Source organism: Chenopodium quinoa, unplaced genomic scaffold (assembly GCF_001683475.1).
Source record: "Chenopodium quinoa cultivar QQ74 unplaced genomic scaffold, ASM168347v1, whole genome shotgun sequence".
NCBI lineage: Eukaryota > Viridiplantae > Streptophyta > Magnoliopsida > Caryophyllales > Amaranthaceae > Chenopodium > Chenopodium quinoa.
The window spans coordinates 9,979,416-9,988,866 of NW_018742738.1; positions in this window are offsets into that span (position 1 = coordinate 9,979,416).

Consider the following 9,451-nt stretch of genomic DNA (forward strand, 5'->3'; position numbering starts at 1 on the left):
CCTTTCGCTGAACCAAGTAGCAATAGGAAACAAATCTTGGATTGTTACCATCCAATGTTGCTCCCCAACCGCGCCACCATCCCATCGAATACGCTCTATATTCATCCAAAGTCTTCCAATCCATCAAATCCGTTCGTACAACTATGGACAACCGGCGATCTCGTTTGCTATTGTTTCCCAAGCGTTATACCATTGCGCTTGATCACCAAAGAAGAAGTCAGCCACACAACAAAAGCCACAGTTCCCATCACCAATAACATCCTTCCACCCCGTGAAGTACGACAACATCGGCCCCGGAAGCTGCTGCAAATACTTGCAGTGACTGATGTCACACAGGTCTTCTATACAAAAGTAATAGCCAATATTAGTAAAGCTACAAGATCTTATACACTTAATTTACAAAATTAATAGTTATTTAATTTATTAGTACCTGTTTCTTAGTTACCACCACGTTCAGTGTTTTGACGGTTTACTAGCTCGAAATAACTTGGATCATGCCTGGTATCATTATTCCTCCGTCGACCTCAAACATTGAGACATTGAGGTTTACATGTGGTTCTTGAAGGTTTGTATGATCCGGATGCAGCTCCTCTTCAATGATGCGAGATACATTTTGAAGTACAGCAGGATCACTATCCATGACCTCATCAACTAAAGAACGAAAATGTGAAGTTTCCTTGGTCGAATCGTTAACCAAATCAGGAATATTAACACCATCTCCAATAACCAAGGTCTTCCAGAAGGAATAAATTTGCCTGATATACAAGCTTGTTTGTGCAATTAGCGAATCATGTATCTGGCAAGCACATGGTACACCATGTGTCACACACATTGCACATCCAAAACGTTCATAGACCTGGTAACTCAAATACTACATCCTTTTCATCTCATCATCAAGTACTTTCAAACAATGTTGAGACACTTTGCATTTATACGTGACAGTGGCAATTGTCTGTACTTCTCACTGATTTTAGATCTTAATGCTTCCAAACCATTACGAATTGCAATGATTTGATTACCAATATGACAATGGACTCGGGCCCATACATTATCCAAAGAACCTGCCATTGATTCAGATTATCAAAAAATTATTATCTTTTATTAAAATTACAATAACGAAGTAAACACAACAAATAATATAATTAAACAACGAACTTGTGGATGATTCAAACCACGTCTTCACTGCTGAATGTTGGCTCTCAACTCTACAATTTCTCGTGTTACAAAAGTGTAGAACTTGGTTCGTCCAATATGTCACAAATTTGGTTTTATGACAAAGCCATGCTCTCTCAACATAAAGAATCACTGTTGGAAAACTTTGCCACCTAGCTTTCATCGTAGCTAGAGCATCATCATACTCCGCCTCGATTGTAGCATCCATGATACGTTTCCATTTGCCATTTTTAAAACTCTTACCAATCTTCTTGTTTTTGAATATATCAGCCACCCTAGCTTGCACATCTATGTTAATATGCCATCGGCATAGTAAATGCAACGTCCCTGGAAACACTTCTCTCAAAGCTACACATAGGCCAAGTTCACGGTCTGAAAAAAATACCGATGGCTCTTTATAAAACCCAATCAACTCCCTTAATCTCTGCAACACCCACCGATAGCTCGTCGTGCACTCGTTGCGCATGAAAACTTAACTAATTAGGAAATTCTGGTTTTTCAGTGTGACGCCTACTATCTCAAAGAACGGCATCCTATATCAGTTGGTCTTGTAAGTCAAATCCATACCTATTACATGTGGGTATGTGCGAAGTATGTCGACTGTGATTGGGTGCACCATAAATGCATGTTGCAAGACGCCGAGATCATCGGCCATGACCTAGTAAATATACTTACTCTCTCTCGCAAAATGAAGAAATTGCTGAACAACTCCTCTTCCTTCAGACATCTCCGTTATCAAGTCATTCCAGCAATTGTAAATGTGCCTGATGTTTGGATGATCATCAAGAAATTGCTCTGTAATAGTTCCATGATGTTACGCGGCGCAACCTTGCACTTTGTCATGTCACGCACAACCTGTTTTGCACCCGGGCTTAATCCACTAAATTTACGATGACCCTCTTGTTACACGATCATTGGATGGTTATGGGTACCAGTTTCATCATTTTTTTGCACGGATCTTCCAACTGTCAGTGGTGAATTCATAATATATCTTGATGTAGAAAGGACAACCATTAGCTTTGGTTTTTGTGTCCTTTCGTATCGCATTCTCCAACTCTCTCGGTTGCTCCTCCGTCCCCGATCACATTTAAAATATCCATACGGCCGACCATCTCTGTTTTTTTAAAGACGATTTCACCAAAATAAATCCCAGATTTATGGAAGCAGCATCCGCCTGTTTAACTACATCAGCAAACGTTGGAAATAACGTGTCCGTGACAAAATTCACACTATAATTCACACCATCACTGTCGTCTTCAGATTCCAAATCCTATAAAAACAAAATAAACAAAACAATGGTCTAAGATATTATGTTCTATTTTATAATATTAACATTAATATTTAAAAAACAATATTAGAACTAATAATATCTTTAATACTAATAATAACAAAAATAATAACTAATATTATGAATACTAATAATAATAATATTTATACTAATAACAACAATAATTAATATCGTTAATACTAACAATAACAATATTTATAAAAAGATATTAGAACTAATAATAACAATAATAACATTAATATTAATTATATAAACAACAATAACATTAATAGTAATTATTCAAATTATCAAAATATTAATAATAACCACATTAAAAATTATAATAATAGTAAGACGACTAAGTTAATAAATTTTAGGAAGATATCTGGAAATTTTAGGAAGATATCCGGATTTTTTGGGCAAATGTCTCATTTTTAGAAAAAAAAATCTTACAGATTCATCCGACGACCTCTACGGAGTGCGAATGTTCCAGTCGTCCATCGTTCAAAACCCGTCGTAAAAACTAGATAATTTTTCTAAAAAAAAGAATTTGGGTGGTGGATCGAAGCAAGTGGGGTTGGATGTCGGGGGGAAAAATTTGGTGGGCTCGGGATTCATGTGGTACATATTTGAGGGGACCATTTGATATAATAATGTTCATGACCAACAAAGGAGTTGTTTATAATACAATTTGCAAAAAGGGGGAAAATTTTCCATTCATGTCAAAAAGGGAGCGCTCCCTTGTAAAATGGGAGCGACGTTTAGCAGTTCACTAATAATATAGTGAAAAAGCGTGTGTTGCAACTATATAAAAATAGAGGAAGTATATCCTATGATTTTGAAAAACAAAATACAAAACAAAAAAAACCCAACGATAACAAACAAACCCTTAACTAGCTCTTTAGTCTGTTTAACACCGGGGCTTATTAAAGGGAAAATATTGAGATATACAAGTTTCTCAATATGAGAAACAAAATCTGCTTTTAAGAGGGTTTTCAAGTCATTTAACAAACTTTGTTTGGGATAAAATCGTCATTTATATACTTTTGGAGTTGGAGGACGTTAGACAACTTTTAAAGGAAGTTAACTCACTGTTCTCTCTCTCCTCGACAACGGAGCTTGAGAATTCTTCAACAATGGAGCTCGAGGAAATCAACGAAGGAGGACGAACACTATCATTTGGGGTTAATCGTGCTCTTAATTTATATGCTTTCTTTGTTTCTATTTAGTTAACACAATATAGGGACACATATTAAGCTAAGGAGATTAGGAGAAAGAGTGAGGGAGACTAATAAAGTAAGTGGGGTAGGTAGTAAGTGCAAAGAAGACATGTTAATCACATAAAAACGATATAATAGTTAATATAAGGTAGGTTTGAGCACCAAAGTTGCACTACATACTGATCATAGTGGGATTTTAAATTCACTCACAGATCAAAACCTTCGTAGTTCTGACAGATGCCAAGTTTTAAGTAACCAAATCCATTGGGTTTTAAATTTGGGTATTTGACATAAACGTCTTTTTGTAAGTGGGATTTTAGCGATCTTTGATGGATTCACTTATAAAAGTAAAATGAACCACCTTGGTTGAGGAAAATCACCTCGATTAGTGATTACCACAAAGGCACAAATGTATTTTGAACAAGACAATTCAACAAATGCGTCTCAATTGACGATTGTTCTTGTGGGTCAAGGTATTTTTTGGAGTTAAACTGTAAGGGTTCACTATGTAATCTCGCTTTAAGTTTAAAATCACTCAATGAGAATTTTTGTAAGGTTTTAAGGGTTATGTGTCTAGGCTGAATAGAATTGGCCAAATAAAACACGACACCTGTCAATGTCTTACTTTCAAATAAAAGGGAACAATAAACTATTTAATCATATCCAATTGTCAATTAATCCATCCGGTAAATTTAATGGGATTCGGGCTTATTTTTGTGGAGATGGATAATTGTTACAACCTTATACAACTAAATAATTAATCTTAGCCTCATGTTTTGAAATGTGGCCATAACCTCATATTAACTATCATTAATTATTAAAAATAATTGAGCAAAGTTATGATTCATTCTTGTGTTACAAAAGGGTTTAAAATAAGAAGGTTCACAAAATTGTAAAAGATTTTATTTCCAAAATCATCTTAAAGTAAAGAAAATAAAGTTTGTTGAAATTTTTATTTCTGAAGTCGTCTTAAAATAAAATTAAAGTCCTTAAGACATCATTTATTTCAAAATTCATCTTTAAAATAAATTTAAGATTTAAAAAACATCCTTTAGAATCAAAGTTTATTAAAAACTCTTATTTCTAAAGTCATCTTTAGATAAAATTAAAGTTACTTAAAACTCTTAATAATTAAAGTTTTATAAATAAAAAAAAATACATAATATAGTGTAATATAGGTTCCATGACACCATTAGTTTCTTAAAAATAAATTAATACAATTTTTAAAAGCAATTAAGAGGAAAAAATGTGCCTTTTTCTTCTTTATGATAGCTTGAACTAAAAAAATCATTAAAAATGATAGAAAAATCGAAAAAATTATTGTGAGATACGGTTGGAAAGATCTTGAAAAATTCTATCACTTGAGTTTAAGAAATAGAACTGTTTCTAGATTTAAGGGTTGTTTCATAGGCCATCTTTGGGATGTGGTAAGTTACTCTTTATTCTTGAACATCTTTTACATAAACTCTTAAATCCTTAGGTCTTTAAGCTCACTTTAAGAAGGAAATTGTTCTTTAAAAAAATCTTAGACAAACACATGACTGTATTAATCTTTTATATTCTAAATGCATTAGAAAGAGATGCAATGCAAAATGCAATTAACCCCCCTCTTTTATAACCTATCACCTCACCAATAGGCTTGGCTTTCTAATGTGGAGTAATGAAAGATTTGAAGGAGTTCTGTCTTTGATAGGTGCAATTACTAGATATATCAAGGATCACTATTATGGAGATAATAAGTTCGTTCTTTTGGGTCGTCATTATCTATTGCTAGACTATGATCAATGATCTTTGGGCTAGTCAAATAGTCCAAAGCCCACTAGAATGGATCCTATGAGGTCACACACAAGGGTATTGGGTTAAGCAAGTTAGAGGCCTATTAATGGGCCTCGTGAGCAATTAACTAATCATGAAATGGATTGGGCTAGCATAGTTAGATTGGAATTAGGTTTTGGGCTTTTGACATGGGCTTTTATTTAGAGATGAGATCTATAAATAAGATCCATGCCTAGGGTTGCTTGCAAGCAGTCATAATTCACACACAGTGTATTTTGACATCAAGGCAACCAATCCCAAAAAACCATAATTCCTCTTTCTAACTCACGGCTATATCTCTCCTCCCCTCATCCGTACGGACGGCCACCCTTGGTGGCGCGTGTGGTGGTTCATAGTGGTTCGTTGCTCGCTCTTCTCCGTAGAAGGTCAATTGAAGGGTTCAATTGCAACTAACTAGCGTTAGTGGAGGTCTTAATCTGTGCCCGTGGACTAAGTAGAGGAATCACGCTTAAGGTACTTTATCTTCCATTGTTCTTGCTCGATCGCACGTGGAATCACGCTTCAAAGGTACAATTATATGTTCTTTATGTGTTATGCATTAGATCTTGGGATTAGGTACTGTATGAATATGATTCATGTTTATTCCGCAATTAGTACCTATGAACTCATACAGTGGTATCTGTTAGCCTATTGCATTTACACATATTGACAATAATTATTTGACAATCCACAATTTTAATTCAATTAGGAGGGAGAATAATTTAATTATGGGTCAATTATTATATTAAATGTGATTTAACTCTTGGAAATGATTAAATGTGATTTAATTCGCTCAAAATAGCCATAAAGAGGATCGAATTTTGCCCTATTGAATTCGAATTTTTTCGAACCCTAACCCTAATTTTTCAAAAATTTCGAACCTTTAATAAGCTCTAAAATCTGATTTTTGTGCTTGTTTTTATTCGAGTTCATTTTAAATATGCTTCATGATTTTAATACCATTGATTTCATGTATAAATTATGAATTTTGCATGATCAATGATTTAAATGATTTAATTTAAGAGTTAAATTAAATTAGGAATTATTTTTCATGAAGCCTAGTTTTAAAATTAGATTGTGAATTTAATTTTAATATGATGAATTAGCATAAAAGTTATGTTGTAATTTATAATGGACCACACTAATTTTGTTTAACAAAAGTTGTTAATTAGATTGTGGTGCGGCCATGGCGGCTGCCGCTGCAGGTGGTCCGAAGGAAGTGGCGAGGTGGGGCAGCAAGAGGATCAGAAAGGTGCAGCAACAGCAGCACCGTGCAATAGTTGTGCGACACTGCTGCTGCTGTGCGTCGCTACCTATAGCAGCGTACACCTCACGGTGTACGACCACCGTGGCTAGCTTCAGCAGGCCATACCACGGTGGCTGGCACATATTTTCAAAAAAAAAATCTGTTTTTGAAAATATTTCAAGATAATTACAAAATTATTTTGGGATAAAATCAGTTTTATTTTGGATAAATATTTTTTACGATGGGATAAAATCAAATCTTTCAAAAGTTGTTATGTTCGATATTATCCATATTTAAAGTTGTTATTTTGATAATTATCCATAATTAAAGTGGTTAATTTTGGATAAGATTTGTTAGGATATTCTGAACATATTCCAAAAGGATAATAATTGATTTAAATAATGTGATTATCCCATAATTATTTTAGGATATAATTGATTTAAAATTTTGTGATTGACTAGTAATTAGGATAGAATTTCCTAATTTGGTAGGATAATTTTTGAGGATAAATATGATTTATCTTTTAAGATTAAAATAAGATTTGATTCTATCTCATGACTAATTTAAAATATACAATATTTTATTGATTATCATGAATAATATATGATATTATCTAATTGCATTAATTAAAATATGAGATATTTTGGTGCAATGTTTCCTTAATTGTGAACATTCGATGTTGTAGTTTAAGAAAGCATGATGAGTGATTTATTATGTGGCAATTTTATAATATATGATATTATTTTTGCTATATAATGATTAGTATGGCCCAGTAGATTACTAAATACAATATGCGCATCGTGATGTATTTTTGTAATCTTAGTATGGTCTACAAACCGATAAAGTATTTTTGTAATTTTATTTCATTTTATTTAAGTAGTCGATAGAATAGAGTAAAATTACAGGTTGCAGTTAATCCAAGAAGCCCATGAAGTGAAGGCCCAAAGGAGCAAGGTAGATGAGATCCATGATGATTCAAGTGGGAGCATTTACTTTATTTGTTTTCTTAGGATTTGGGGCCATACTATGTCTTGTGTATTTATGCATTTAGTATTCTATGCATGTTAGATTTTATTGATGTTTTGTGATGATGCGCTAGTGTTCACTAAATAATCACAACATAATAAATTTAGGTCCCGGTAATATTGAGGATGCTTTTCCAATTAGAATCCCAATAAACCTTTGATATTTATGATGGGTCATGCCAAAGTTGGGTGTCATATTATATTCTGGGAGAGTTGGGGTAAATCAAGTTTTATAATTTTAATTGGTTATACTCAACAAGGTTACCTAAAGAGTTTAGAGCCTTGAAGCAAAGGATAATAATTAAACATGTGATGGTTAATTATTCAGCCAAGAGTTACAAGAGTTGTAATTAGTAAATCAGTAAAGAGTTTACTCACCTTGAAAATGTAATGGTTGACGGTAAGGCCAAAGTCCGGTCAATTGCTGCACAATTAAAGGGTCTTGGAATCACTTAATTCAAATAGGGATCATTTAAATTGAATAAAGTGTTTTAAAGTTGCCAAATTTAATTCACTTTTGGCACTTTAAAATTTATTAAACATAATTGAATTTTGCGTTTACTTACAATAACATGTCGTTCTAATTTTATTATTATTAATAATCTCCTCGATTGAAAATAAAGTCGAGAAGTGTTCTCAAAAAGGTTAAATTATAATCCATAAACCTATATTCCAATTTTGCTAAGATGGTTCCAAAAGGCAAGTTTTAGAAATCCATGTCACATGTCTAATGTTGGTTTTATTCAAAATGTTTGAGTAAAATGCCAATGAATCTTCATTTTGAAAATGTTTCAAGGGATATAGTGAGATGGGAGGTATGAACACTCCAAAAGACAAGTATAGAAGTCCAATAAAATCTCTTATTTTCAATATGATTGAATATGATAAAATGATCGGAAATCTCTATGATCAAAAGTTGATCAAATGATGCTTTTCTTCATCCACTTTATATAAGAGTTAAATAGTTGATTAAACTCTATTATAAATAATGATTGAATAGACTTAGCAAAATCATGAAATGTGCTTAAAGTAGTTAAGCAAAGCATCATTTTGAACCTAAGAGAAGTGTTCTAAGTGGCTCAAATGGGAAAAGTTTAGGAATATATGAGGATTGCATTAAGAAGTTATAGGCCGAGAAATGCAAACAAGTTGCTACCTCTCAAATCTAGAACTATTTACATGCTAAAAGTTGTTATGAACAAAAAATGTTTCAATTTAAATGGACCAATTCCAATCAATTAGAAACTACCTCATATAGTTGGAAGGTAAAAGAATGGAAATGTTCCAAATTTAAGAAAGATATTATAGAAATTGATTTTAGCATATTGCTACTTTTTGGACATAAGATGTCTTGTTTAGATCACTCATTTCACAATGTGGTTGAACTAAAGGAAGAAGTTATGGCTAAAGGAGAAATAAATCTACAAGTTTAGAAGCAAATGTTGCTACTTCACAAGTAGAATCTACAAGTCTGGAAGCAAAAGTTGTAACTTTACAAGTAGAACTTATATTTCACCTTACCTAGTTATTGACTAGAATTAAATAAATGTAATTTATTCTTGTCATTATCAAAATATACCCATTCAATGTTAGTAATGACTAAGCATTGAAGATTCAAAAACATGGACTAAATGTTATTCTATGCTTCATTGAGTCATAATATGTTTTGAATTGCTAAATAGGTTTAAAGTTCTATATGATAGAA